The sequence below is a fragment of the Pinus tabuliformis genome, chromosome 7 (assembly GCF_031772625.1).
Source record: "Pinus tabuliformis cultivar Carrire ecotype Pingquan chromosome 7, CPIR1, whole genome shotgun sequence".
Classification (NCBI taxonomy): Eukaryota; Viridiplantae; Streptophyta; class Pinopsida; order Pinales; family Pinaceae; genus Pinus; species Pinus tabuliformis.
In genome coordinates this window covers 368,563,144-368,577,810 of record NC_142293.1, presented here as the reverse complement: position 1 = coordinate 368,577,810, position 14,667 = coordinate 368,563,144, and positions in this window count along the sequence as shown.

Below are 14,667 nucleotides of genomic sequence, written 5' to 3'. Positions count from 1 at the left end.
ATATTTCTATCTATATCATATAATTATAATATATTAAAATGAATTATTTTACTATAATTATTTTTGTAAATTAGCTTACTGAAAAAATATAACCCCTTAATACAAAGAGATAGACGAGTAAGTATCAACAAACACGACATTTAGAAAAGAGAAAACAAGGGGCGTGACTTCCTATAAAGTCCTAATTACTATGATTATTGGAGTGCGTTGAGTGTGTTAAGGTTTGATGAATAGTTCCTAAATTTTAGTCCCTTTAACCATTTTAATTGTAGTAGTCTTTGGAAATATATTAAAATTTAAATTGTATGAATTGGGTTAGATTTTAATCCGAGTGACAATTGCGATTACAGTTGGTCTTTCATTAATTACATACCACATATATTGAATGTATTAATTAAATGGGTTCTGTCCTCTCTTTGTCTTAATTACCATCGTTTGCTACGTACAAGGTAATGGGACAACACGTTTTACGTGAGAACGTTATTTTGACGGTCATCGGTTCCTATGTAAACATCGTTTGCTACGTACAAGGTAATGGGATAATACGTTTTAGGTGAGAACAGTATCTAGTTACTAAAACTTAGCAGCGATAGGCACTACACCTATAACATGCTTGGAAATGGCGTTTCACCCCTAATATGCTTGGAAGTGGGGTTTCTATCTCAAAGATATCATTAATCACTATTTAAATGATTCTCTATTTGTTTGGTTAATACTTATATATATATATATATATATATTTTGTTAAGCAATATTAAATATTATGGTTGATTATATACAAATTTATGATATTATGTTTTTTTATATAGATTGAATATTACTTTCTTTTTCTAAAACATTCCAGAATTTTATGTATTAACTATTTTCAAAAGTTTTTTATATCCATATTCTCTGGGTAGTCACCTGCCCGAAGGAAACCAAGTGATCACCCGTCAGCGTTAAAACCATTCCAAAATTTGAATAAGTTCATGATAATCCATTTACTTTTCCTGTGTTGACTGTCTTTACTAATATTGCAAAAGTTCAAAACAGACATGCTTATTTCCTTCATCAAATTCAAAAGTCAGAAAACAAAACTATATGGATCTCTAGATTAATCATCATCAGAGGATGCTATCGGAACTGAGGCATGGAAGCTCACATTTCTGTTCCAGTTTCCACTTGATTGTTGTCAGGGTATGTTCAATCCTTCCCAGGGTGAGATTGTTCCAATAAGTGTGTATATATATGGTCGCTATTTCCTTGAGAAGTTCTGCACGGACTGGGTCCTTCTCTTGCTGCTTTCCTGTTTGTCCAATACTTCTCCTTCCATGTGTTCATGGTGGAGAGTCATGGCTCGAGCCACGACGTGTTTCATGATCCAATACTGTTGTAGGGTCTTTTTGAACAACGATTGTCTTCCATTCGTTGTCCCATGGTCCTGCAGCATTCCTTCCCATTCGTCCATAGGTATGTCTCTACATCTAAGGTTGTCTCTTAGATCTTGCTCCCAGCTCCAAATCTGGTCCCTAACTTCCTTCAGATTTCCTTCCATGTATGAGTCAATAATCGGCTTCATGTGATCTCCGTCGAGCTTCCTGCCCCTTTTCTTTCCCTGGCTGTTGGTGCCTTCTTCTTTCTTGACTGTCCTCTTGCTTCTCCTGGGAGCCATTCTTCTTTCAGCTTGGCCTTTATCACCTTTTCCCTGTTGCTCTTTGTCCTGTTTCATGGTCTTGCCCTGTTCTGTTGCGAGACCTATCACAAAATCCACACATATGTCAACCGTATCATTTAAGTTTACTTTATTTTTCGTGGGTTTTCTCCCCCCCCACCTCTGATTTCCCACCCTCTAGGTTTCTGGCCTCTGGCTTCCCACCCTACTGAATTTGGCTTTGGCTTTGATAATTCTTTGGGTCATGGGGTAATAGTGGTTACTGTGCTTTTCCCATCCCATGCAGGGATCCCACTTCTGCTTGTTTTGCCTCTTCTCACCCGAGGGCTCGCCCATGGTGCGAATTGGGCTACTGAGGCCTCCCCTTAGCTTGGTTTTCTCAGGTTTGCTGGTCGGGTTTCTTCTGGCTGAGTTTTCTACCCTCCCCCTAGGGTGCAACTCCATCCCCCAGGGGTTCTGGTTTTTCCTTTCCCCGCTACCCTCCTCCAGGGCTACATGACTACTTTCTACAGTATTTCCTTTCCCTAGTATGTAGTATGCTAGGACCTCTATTCTAAGGTGGGGGTCGGTAGAGTTTGGTTCAGAAAGGCCCTTGTGCTCATTCTGCTCACCATCTCTCCTAACTGTCGCTACGTCCCGAGAAACCGGGAACTCTTCGGAATGATTTCCTTTCAAACCTCTGAGATTGCTATTACAATTGAAGTGATAATACCGGGTATGCTTACATATTGCATTCCTAACCTACTTCTCAAACAATTTACACTATCAAAGTTTAAGGCTAGAGATATCACATACCCTCTTACTGTGCTTCGCCTTGCTTCTGCCTTCTTCTTCTTCTCGTTGCCTGCTCTTTCTCTCTCGTCTCCTTTCTTCGTTCTCGTCTACATGCATATTATCTCTTTCGCCTTTTCTTTAGACTTTATTCCTTTTTCATTCCTTCCTCTTGTCTTTACCACCAGCTGTTCTATTTTTTCCTTGGCACACCTCCCTTCCCTCCTGCCTTGGGATGCTTCCCTCTTGTCCTGACCACCGTCCTGCATTAACTTATTTCCTCTCCCAACTGCTCTTGTTGTTGGATCACTAACTCTGCCCTGCCACTTGTCATTATTACGCTACCCATCCTTGATTTTGCTATCCTGCCTTCTCCTCTTGCATTCCTTTCCATCTCTGCCCCCGTACTCTCAAGGATTGTCCTTCCTTTGCCCTCCTCTGTCATCCTACCAAACTCTGATCTCACCCTGTCCTGCTCCACCTCTATCCTGTATTGTTCCTCCTACGTTTGTCCTTTTCCCTCTCCGCTCTAGTCTTTTCCAGCCTAATTCTCTAGATACTCGCTCTTAATCCTGTCTTATTCTATCATTTGGATCAGTTGCTCCATATCCTCAGTCTTTTCCAGCCTAATTCTCTAGATACTCGCTCTTAATCCTGTCTTATTCTATCATTTGGATCAGTTGCTCCATATCCTCTTTTTAGTGGAGCTCTTCCATGCTAGCATCCAGTTGTTGATCTCCTTTCCGACATCCCCAGTTCACTAGGCAGTCTGCAGGAGCATTTCCTTTTCGTCTCACATGGGAAGGTAATATGTAAGCTATCCTTCTCAATTGTTCGCTTATTTCTTTAATTATCCATGCGGTCCGCTAGCTTTGACTCAACTTTTCTGCTGGTGCTCTGTGTTGTAATTGTTTGAGTGTGTCTATCACGAGCTTCGAATCTCCTTCTATCTGGAGTTTTTGATACCCTTATCAGATAACTATTTCTATCCCCCTGTTCAGTGCATCGAATTCTACCTTGTTATTTGATGCGTTTCCACAATCCATCGCATAGACCCATCAAGTTCTACCTCTGTCATCCCTAAAAATTCCTCCTATACCCACCTCCCTTGGATTCCCTTTTGTCGCTCCGTCAAAGTTTAATTTTGTGAATCCCTATGGCAGGTTCCTGTAGTGGTCGTCTTCTCCAGCTTTTCCAATCTAATGTTTTCTTCACGCCATGTTTGTGGTACTTATTTTGATTTGCAAGTAGTTTAGAATATGTGTCTTCGTTTGGTGTGCCTTCCAGTCTTCGTCGTTCCACTTCTCGAGGATTATGGTTTCTCTTATGTTCTATACACTTTGGCTCCATATTTCCTTCTTAACCTTTCTGGCTTCCTTGAATATCAACCGATTTTTCGCTTTCCCTATGTTCCAGAGGAGGAACCCTATGGATAGATTCCAAGCTCTATTCAAGATTGCATTACGGTACGATTTACTCCTCCATTTCTCTACAGTTGTAGTTATGCTATTTGTATCTCTGTCGCTAATCTCGAAGAGCTGTTGGTGGTTTTGCCACAGGGTATTGCTGACTCTACAGGTGTTGGTCAGCTATTCCATTGTTTCTTCATGTTCCTGGCATAGGACGCAGTGTGATGGACCTTGCGTCCCCTTCCTTCTCAACTGGTCTCAGGTTAAGCCTCGCCCATGGGACATTATTCAGGTAAATAGCGCTATCTTTCGCCAAGTTTTCATTTCCTAGATTCTATCCCATTTTTTGATTCTGGGTTGCTGGTGCTACCAGCCTTTATGTAATATCCTTCTATTGTCATAAACATTCCTTTGATGCATTTTGCCCATATTATAATATTCATTCCTTCTTTGACTACATTTTTCCTTGTCTCCATCTCCTTTCTGCAATTTGCCCACTATTCTGTTTCTAGTGCTTCTTGCTAGTCATTTTTTATTTTCCATTTTCTCCAGTATCCATCCCTTTCAGGTAACTAGTAGTTCCTAGCTATGTCTTCCTCTGTTTGGGTGTTGAACTGATGAATGTCTTGGAGTTGAGGTTGCTGGTGGAGGGTTTCTCTATGTTGCCATGCGTCACTCCAGAAGTTTGCTTTGTCGTCTTCCCTGATTTCCCAGAAACTATGTTCTCTTATTAGATCTCTATTTGACCTTGCTAGGTTCCAAATTCTGGAGCCTTTATTTTTTATTAGCTTCTCAGTTTTCCTTCAGGGGATCTTGCCATCTCATATTTATTTTCCCACAATGTCGTCCATAGATCTTCTCCTCCTTGTATCCATCTCCACCACAGTTTTGCACCCATTACTTGGTTTAGAGTATATGGATGTCGCAACCCTAATCCTCCTTTTGTTAGAGATTTGCTCAACCATTTCCATGAAAGCAACGCCTACTTTTTAGTTTTGTTTGTTCCTTGCCAGAGATTTTTTTTTGAAAATTTCCACCATTTTTTGGCATATTGTTTTTAGAATAGCTTGGCTGGCCATTTGGTATATTGGCATTGATTGGAGGACCGACTTAAAGAGAATGAGGCAACTTGGGGTATTCAGAGTTCTAAACGTCCAATTGTCCATTCTTTGTTCTAAGATTGGATATTACTTTCACTTATAATTACATAATATCTATTTTTCTATCTAACCCTATTTAGATAAGATCATATTGGTTTAACCTAACATTCAATACTATTTCCTCAAATCCTATGAATAAAATACAAATCATTCAATACAAATAATAGGTAAATTATTAAATTTAAACCCAAAATATTGAATAATAAATATTACTAGTATATCACCCCAGACATTCATTATTCAAATCAGATAACTTGTATATCACCCACCCATTCAACACTTAATAGCCAGGTGGATAGACATGGCCCTAGCTAAACATCGATTGTGCTTAGGAAAACAGAGATTAGGTGAGACGAGTGTTCGGTTATCAACCTTAATATACAACTTCGGGTGCATTGCGCTTATAAATAGGTGGTGAACATCAACCTAACGGGATGTGGGGTTTTGAAAATTTTCCCAACACCATTGGGAAAAAATAACTATATGGCAGGTTAAAAATGGATTTCTGCGTAGTGCTATGTAATGGCATTTTAAATTTTTGTTTTTCAAAGTTGAATAATTAATTTTTGTTATTTAAAAAGTTTTATGGATTTAATATTTAAAATATTTTAGAGACATTTAGATTATATAGTTTAAATATATTATTTTAAAACATGGTGGACTATATATATAAATAAATGTGATTTAGTTAAACAATTATTTATTGTAATAGAATAGTCCAAATAAGTAATAGTTTAAACAAAGTAAATAATGAAAAAAAAGTAATAGTATACTCTAATAAGTAATTGTTTAAATAAGGCTAATAAAGAAATAAAAAATTGTAGGTACCTTTTTTAAATTTGAAAAATAATATATATATATGTTTTTATAATTTTAGTAATTTTATAGTTGAATGATGTAAGTCTTTTATTTCTAGGCACCAGAAGTCTCATATGTAAAAATAATTATTTCAGGACCGCCATCGCCCTCTTCATTCTTCAAGAGGTCAGCATTGCCTCATCGCCTGCAGAATGAAAGGGCGGCACCGCCTCGGAAATGAATATTTTAGTTGTTGTAACCGATATTAATTTTGGTATAAATACATATGTTGGGCCGAGGAAGACAATGCACTCTCTCGGAAATGAATATTTTAGTTGTTGTAACTGACATTAATTTTGGTATAAATGCATATGCTAAGCCAAGGAAGACAATGCACTCTCTGTTTTTTTGGTTGTGTAATTTCTTTGGTTCTGTAATCAAGCAGTTGTAGCTGTTGTTATCTGAATTTCTGTATTTCTATTTCTTTCATCTGGTATCAAAGCTAGTTTGGACTCATTTGAGAAGCCATTGTTATGTACCTAAAATTTGTTGTTGTGTGAGGTTGAACAAAATTGTTCTGTAGAGCGCTTGTAACAAATGGAGAGCGCTTGTGACTGAAATTGCTGGAGTTGTTTAATGCTGCACTTAATCCGTAATTGCTGTGCAATGCTCTGAGAGTGAATCAGAATCTATTTTGTGAGGATCCATTGATGAGTGTGGTTGAATAGAGCTGCAATATTCTGTTGAAGGTTTGTGAGGCGAGTGTGCAGTGCAACGTGGAGTTTGAAGGAGTGGGAAGAAGAGATAAATCTTCCATAAGTCGCAACTACCAATGTTGTAAGATACTCTCTCATGATATTGCTAGTTTTTGTTTGGCCTTAGAATTATTTTTCAAATTCCATGTTTGAAGGCCTTCTAAGAATGTTTTTTAAATTCGGAGAAGTTTCAATTCAGTAGATGGGGACGTTTTTTATTTCCAACAATTTTATCTAAACAATTGAAGGAAGAAATTTATATTAAAGCTCTACATGCTTTGGCATTGGATATATTTATCTTTCCATTTGAGTATTTTTGTCTCACTGTGTGTGGATCTACTTAGCTTATTAACTTTAAGTGGTTAATGAGTTAAAGTTTTTTTTACCATTGTGGATTCAGTCAAGAAGAGTTTTTTTTGGAGAAATTAAAGTACTTGATAAACCAAATTAAAATGGCTTCAAATACCAACACTACTCAATCAATTCCTATTTTAACTGAGGAAAGTTATGATTTCTGGTCTATTCGAATGGGAACATTGTTGCATTCTCATGATATTTGGGGATTTTTTACTAATGGATTTCCCAGCCTGCTAATGAGGCAGTAGTGTTGTCTCTTACAAATGTTGAACAAACATTGTTGAAAGAAAATAGAAGGAAAGACAATAAAGCTCTTGGCCTTATTCAACAAGGCTTAGATGGCGTGATACTTTAAAAAGTATCAAATGCAAAATCTTCGAAGGAGGCATGGGACATCCTTGAATCATGTTATCAAGGTGTAGCGAAATTAAAGAATGTCAAACTGTAGTGAAAATGTGGATGTGTTTATTATTCAATTCATGAGTGTTGTTAATCAATTGAGACAATATGGAGAAGACCTCTCAAACAGAGGGTGATCGAGAAAGTAATTTGAAGTTTGCCAAAGAAATTTGAAGTGATTGTTGTATCCATAGAAGAGTTCAAGGACACAAGTCAAATACAAATTGAAGAGTTGACTAGTTCGTTGATTGCACATGAATCCAGGATGTCAAGATATGATGATATACCATCGGAGAATGCCTTCAAAACTCAGTTTCAATTTCATAGAGGAAGAGGCAGAGGAAGATCGAGTAATAGAGGACGAGGCAGCAGAGTAGTTGATCAAAGACGTTTGCGAGATAATTATAATCATGAAGAGAAATATCAACAACGTCCTCCTAATTTAAGGGGGAGTTACAATAGAACTTGGCATCGAGGAAGTCAAAGGTATGATATTTCTAAAGTTCAATGTTATTATTGTAAAAGATATGGCCATTTTGCTACTAAGTGTTTGAAGAGGCAGGCAGATGTTGGTAAGCAATCTGCACACATCTCAGAGGAATTTGAAGACAGTTAGAAGCCAGTGTTTATGACTTGTAACGTGACTCAAGAATGTTCGAATGATATTTGGTTTTTAGATAGCAGCTACAACAATCACATGACTGGAAACAAAGATTTGTTTTCCAATCTAGACACCAGTATTTAGTCTGAAGTCAAGTTGGGTAATGATATTAAGGTATGTGTTAAAGGCAAAGGAATGATTGTTGTTTATACTAGAGATGGTGATAGAAGAACAATTGATGATGTTTACTATGTACCTAGCTTGAAATGCAATTTATTGAGCATTGGACAATTGATAGAGAAAAAGTAGAGTGTTCTTCAAGAATAATGAGTGTACTATCATTGAAAAATATCCAAGTAAGCAGCTGATAGCAAGAGTAGAAATGCCAAAGGAGCAAGAGTAGAAATGACAAAGAATAGGATGTTTTCGCTTATAATGAGAAATGAATTGACTCCATCCTTGAATGTTTACAAAACTAAGAATTTTGATGAGTCGTGGTTATGGCATTTAAGATATGGTTATTTATATTTTGGTGGTCTAGATTTGCTGCAGAAGAAACAAATGGTGAAAGGGTTACCCAGTATTCAACAACCGACGAGCTCATGTGAAATTTGTATACTTGCAAAACATCATAGACATAAATTTGTTTCTGGAATTTCATACAGGGCGAGAGGTCCATTGGAGATTGTTCACACAGATTTATGTGGACCAATGCAAACACCTTCTTTGGTTGGTAATGTTTACTTTTTGACTTTTATTGATGACTACAGTCGAAAAACATGGGTTTATCTTTTGAAACAAAAATCTGAAGCATTTTTTGTATTTAAAATATTTAAAGCTATGGTTGAAAAGGAAAGTGGAAATCATATTAAAATTTTGAGATCAGAGAGAGGTGGTGAATATATGCTAACATATTTCATTGAGTACTATACATCGCATGGAATCAAGAGGCAGTTTACTGCATGCTATACTCCACAGCAAAATGGAATAGCTGAAAGGAAGAATCAAACTATTATGAATATGGTTCGAAGTATGTTGAAGGAGAAGCATCTACCAAATGAATATTGGGGAGAAGCAGTAGCTTGTTCTGTTTATATTCTTAATAGAAGTCCAACTAAGAGTGTGAGGGATGGAGTTCCTGAAGAAGCATGGAATGGTAAGAGTTGTCATATATGTCATTTAAGAATTTTTTGTTGCATTTCTTATTCACATGTTCCTAAAGAATTGAGAAAGAATTTATATGATAGAATTGAGAAATGTATCTTTATTGGATATAGTGATGAGTCTAAATCATATATACTTTATAATCCCATCACCAAAAAATATATTATCACTAGAGATGTTGATTTCAAGGAAGAAGAAGCTTGGGATGGAAGCATAGATAAATCTGTTGCAGAGACAATTGTATTATCTCATGAAGATGATAATGAAGATGAGAAAGAAGCATAAGGTGGACAACCAATTCCATATACACATGCTCCAAGCACACGAGTAAGGCAATCACCAAGAGTTAGTCCATTACAATTTAGAACACCGAGAAATCATGAACATGGCAAACCATCAGGTTATGGTGGACAACAAACAACCGGATCAAAGGTGAGTAATGATTCTAGCCCTACAATAGCTACATTGAAGGGCAAAATTAAAGGTCAGAAGACTAGAAGCTTAAAGGAATTGTATGAGCAGAATGATGCAATAGATCAAGTTTCAAATTTTGCATTACTAGCATATGATCCAATAAATTTTGATCAAGCTGTGAAAGAAAAAGTTTGGATAAAAGCCATGGAGATGAAGAAACTGATGCTATAGAAAGAAATAATACTTTGGAACTTGTAAATTTGCCTGAAGGTAAAAATACTATAGGTGTTAAATGGATTTACAAAACTAAAGTGAATGCTGAAGGTGAAACTGAAAAGCATAAAGCAAGATTTGTAGCTCATGGGTTTAGTCAACAACCTAGTATTGATTATAATGAAACTTTTGTACCTATAGCTAGACTTGACACAGTGAGAATGGTATTAGCTATAGATGCACAAAATAAATGGAAAATATATCAGATGGATGTTAAGTCTACATTTTTAAATGGTTTTCTAGAAGAAGAGGTTTATGTAAAACAACCTTGTGGATATGAAATTGATGGTCAAGAAGATAAAGTTTACAAATTAAAGAAAGCATTATATGGATTGAAACAAGCACCCTGAGTATGGTATAGTAGAATTGATGAATATCTTAACACTAATGGATTCATCAGGATTCCAAGTGAGCCAACTTTGTATACAAAAGTAAATGAGGATGGTGTAATTTTGGTTGTGTGCTTGTATGTTGATGATTTGATATTCACTAGAGATCTCTCAATAGATGATTTTAAGATGAACATGAAAAGAGAATTTGATATGACTAATTTAGGCCTAATGAAATATTTTCTTAGTATTGAAGTAACTCGATCTGAAGATGGTATTTTCATTTGTAAATCTAAGTATGCAAAGGATATATTGAAAAAGTTCAGGATGCAAAATTGTAAGCCAGTTGTAACCCCAATTGCAATTGGTACAAAACTCAATAAGGACGATCATGCTTCAGATATTGATCCAACTTTGTTTGAACAATTGGTTTGAAGTCTTATGTATTTGACTGCAACAAGGCCCGATACAATTTTTGGTGTAAGTTTAATTTCCAGATTCACAAAGTCTCCGAAGAGTACCCATTGGCTAGTTGGAAAAAGGATTTTAAGATATGTTGTTGGAACAAGAAATTATAGTATCTTATATGCATCTGATTTAGATTTTAAACTAATTGGATATACAAATAGTGATTTTGCAAGCAATATTGATGACAAGAGGAGCACATTTGGGTATGTGTTCAGTTTTGGTTTAGGTGCAGTTTCATGGGCATCAGTGAAGCAATCCATTGTGACTCTATCATTAGCTTAAGCAGAGTATCTTGCAGCCACAACAACAGCATGCCAAACTGTTTGGACGAGAAGAATTTTGAAAGAGCTGTTGCATGAACAGAGAGAACCCACTCATATTTTTGTGACAACAAATCTGCTATTGCATTATCAAGAAATCATGTTTTCCATAAGAAGAGTAGACATATTGATATGAGGTATCATTTCATTCGAGAATTAGTAAGCAATAATGAAATATGTATGGATTTCTACAGATCAGAAGACCAGTTTGCAAACATATTTACAAAAGCCTTGGGAAAAGAACTCTTTGAAACTCACTGGGAAAGCATAGGGGTATGCATGACGTAACGACATTTTGATGTAATAGCAAAGATTTTTTTTTTTTGTGAAATAATTAAGGGGGAGAATGTAAAAATATGTATTTCACAGCCACCACCGCCTTGGCTCTTCATTCTTTCGAAGGTCAGGATCGCCTCAATGCCTGCAGAACAAAAGGGCAGCATTGCCTCGGAAATGAATATTTTAATTTTTGTAACCGATGTTAATTTTGGTATAAATGTTGGAAAATGTAACTCCTACTTGTCTTAGTTGTGATTCTTACTAAGTAAAGGAGTCTATTCCTAGTAGTTAGGATCTATTTCCTAGATTGGTGTGTGGTTGAGATAATCTCTCAACCAACAGATTGTGTTTCCAAGATAGCGTACCTATCTTGAGACAACACTTCTTGTATATATGTAATTGCATTTGATTAATAAATTAATATGGATTCTCATATTTATCATGGTATTGGAGCTCTAAGGGGCAAGCCCACAAAGCTCTGAGGGCGCCCCTCGTGGGCATGAACCCTCGTGGGCCTAGGAAATAAAGAGGTTGGTTTTCCAATTCATTTTTTTGTGTTTGTGCATCATTTTATTTATTTATTTGAATGCGTCTCAACGCTGCATCATGACTGAAGTGGCAGATTGGCTAAAGATTCTCGTTTTTAAATCTGTGATAGGAGGCTGGATCCTTGAACAGATCTCGATAGCATGGATCAAACCTGTCTAAATTGGTCGAGGATAGTGGAGCTGAAATCTACTGGAGGCGATTGGTGAATGGTCGCGGGCCTATTTGATTGATAGTGGAGGTCGAGCCTGCGGTTTGTAGGTGCAGATGGCTGCTCTGTGGAGGTCGGATTGGTGTTGTTGAAGAAAATAGGTGCATGTTGAGTTCAACGTTTTTGTGTGTCGAGCATTGCCAATTGGGGTTCAGATCATTGGATCCAGGTGAAAAACCTGGAGCAGGAGTCTGGTTCCTCAGCGCCGACGTGGTTATCATCGTGGAGATCCGTGGAGGTTGTGCGAGGTAATTATTACAAGGGCCGAAAGCAAGGGACCTGCCACTGGTCCACTTAGTTACAGGCTAGATCTCATGCGCAGAGACTCCCCTGCAAATCCATATTTTAATGCTCAGAACATTGAATACGCTGACCACCTCCGCCAAGCCATTCAACGAAGCCACAACAGGCTGCGCAGTTTTTTCCAAGATGCCGGTGTTCGCCATTCGCCGAGTTACTTCAGTCCAGTTAACTATGACAACTATGAATTTCTTATGCAGATAGGGATAGGTTCGCCGGATCCATTAAATTTGCATCTCATTCTCGACACTGGCAGTGATTTGATCTGAACCCAATGCATGCCATGTGCCAGCAACAACTCCTGCATTCCACAGGAGGATCCCTTCTACAACCCCTCACTCTCCACGTCCTTCATGAACAAATCTTGTTCCAATTCTTTCTGCAAAGCTGTGCAGGAACAATGTGATGACCTCAGGCACTACAAGTATTTCTATATGTATGGAGATTTTTCACTCACTTCTAGAAACATGGGCCTTCAGAGTTAGTTGTCAAGGAAGCTGCGTGGGGACTTGCACGTTATGTTGCTATCTCTCAGGACAATGGTCTTGTGCTCATTATGGAGCTAGAGGTTCTTCTAGATGGAGACCATTCCATTTACAGAACCCTTGAAGTGGTAGAGAAAGTCTGGGCGGAGGTTTTCTTTTACTTGGAAAAGTGCTATGGAGGCCATCAATTTGAAATGGGGCTGGTCAGCGTGGTGATGGGCGAGCCATAACACTCGGATCGCAGTTGGGTTCAAGTCTCTTCAATAATATTCTGCCATAGTGAAATGTGTCATTTATAAATGTTTTGGAATCAGAAGCATTAAGCCTAGCTAACTCAATGGAATGGTTTTGTTATAGTTAGCTACTCTAACAAATCATGCAGGTGAATCCAAGACAATTAAATCAGAAAAACAAAGAAAAGGCTAAAAGCACTCATGGTCAAAGTTGAAGTGAAATAAATATTGTTTTTGTGCAATAGCGACACTCGAAATTAAATGATGATGGACAACTAGGTGAAAGTTTGTGTGAGTTAGTGTGAGTTTGTAGAATAGACTCACTAGCATGTTATTTTATGAGTCATATTTTATTAGTAAGCAAGTCTAGGGTGTTTTATACTAGTCTTGTAAACTGTGTACCTGGTAACTCCAGAGTTGGAGTGTGAAATGTAAACCTTGTAAGGCATGTGTATCCCCATACAGTTCGTGGTAATCTAAAAACCACTTTGTATTTGCAGTGTCGGTTTGTGGTAAGCTAGAAACCATGTGTAAGAGTGAAGTGGGACAGAGATTCCTGTAAACATGGTTTAGGGTTCGCCGACAAAACCCTTGGCCCATGGTGGTTGGAGTGCCCTAGTGGTATCTCATTTTAACATGAAGAGCCTTCATGGCTGAATTGAGTGCCTTGGTGTCATTGTTGAGCTTTCGTGGTTGTGGTTAGCCTTGGTGGCTGAGAGCCCTTGGTGGCAAGGTTGAGGGTGATCCGATAAAATCCATAGCATGGTTACGGGTAATCAGATAAAACCCATGATGATATTGGAGGGGGATTTACAATTACATGTACAAGTGTACAGTTATAATGGTTGGAAGAACCATGTATGCAAAGGACATCCTACAAGACTCGCGGTTGCAGCGGTTAGTACCCATGCATTCTGGTGGATGCTTGCTCCTTTATATGGACATCAACATATTGTTTTTGGTATATTTGACCACAACTAGATTTTGCAAATTGTTATTCAAACAAGTAGTCATTAAGGGGGAGTGTTGGAAAATGTAACTCCTACTTGTCTTAGTTGTGATTCTTACTAGGTAAAGGAGTCTGTTTGTAGTAGTTAGGATCTATTTCCTAGATTGGTGTGTGGTTGAGATAATCTCTCAACCAACAGATTGTGTGTCCAAGAAGTGTTGTCTCAAGATAGGTACACTATCTTGGACATACAATCTCTTGGTTGAGAGATTATCTGAACCACACACCAATCTAGAAAATAGATCCTAACTACTAGGAACAGACTCCTTTACTTAGTAAGAATTACAAGTAAGAGAAGTAAGAGTTACATTTTCCAACACTCCCCCTTAATAACTACTTGTCTGAAGTTACCAGGTACATTTTCCAACATTCCCCCTTAATGACTACTTGTCTGAAGTTAATGTGGATTCTCACATTTTATCAATAAATACATATGTTGAGCCGAGGAAGACAATGCACTCTAGGTTTTTTTTGGTCGTGTAATTTGTTTGGTTATGTAATCAAGCAGTTGTAGTTGTTGTTATCTGAATTTCTTTATTTCTGTTTCTTTCATCATAAAACAATACAATAATTTTAGTGTCTAGCCTAACCATGCTATCTTGGCTGTGACCTTAAAGAGAAATATATATCTATATATATATGAAGACAGTGTCCAGTTACAATACAGTGTACGTTAAGGCAGCATTCGCTTGCATTGCACCCATAAATAGAAGTGCAGTACCGCTTACATTGTAG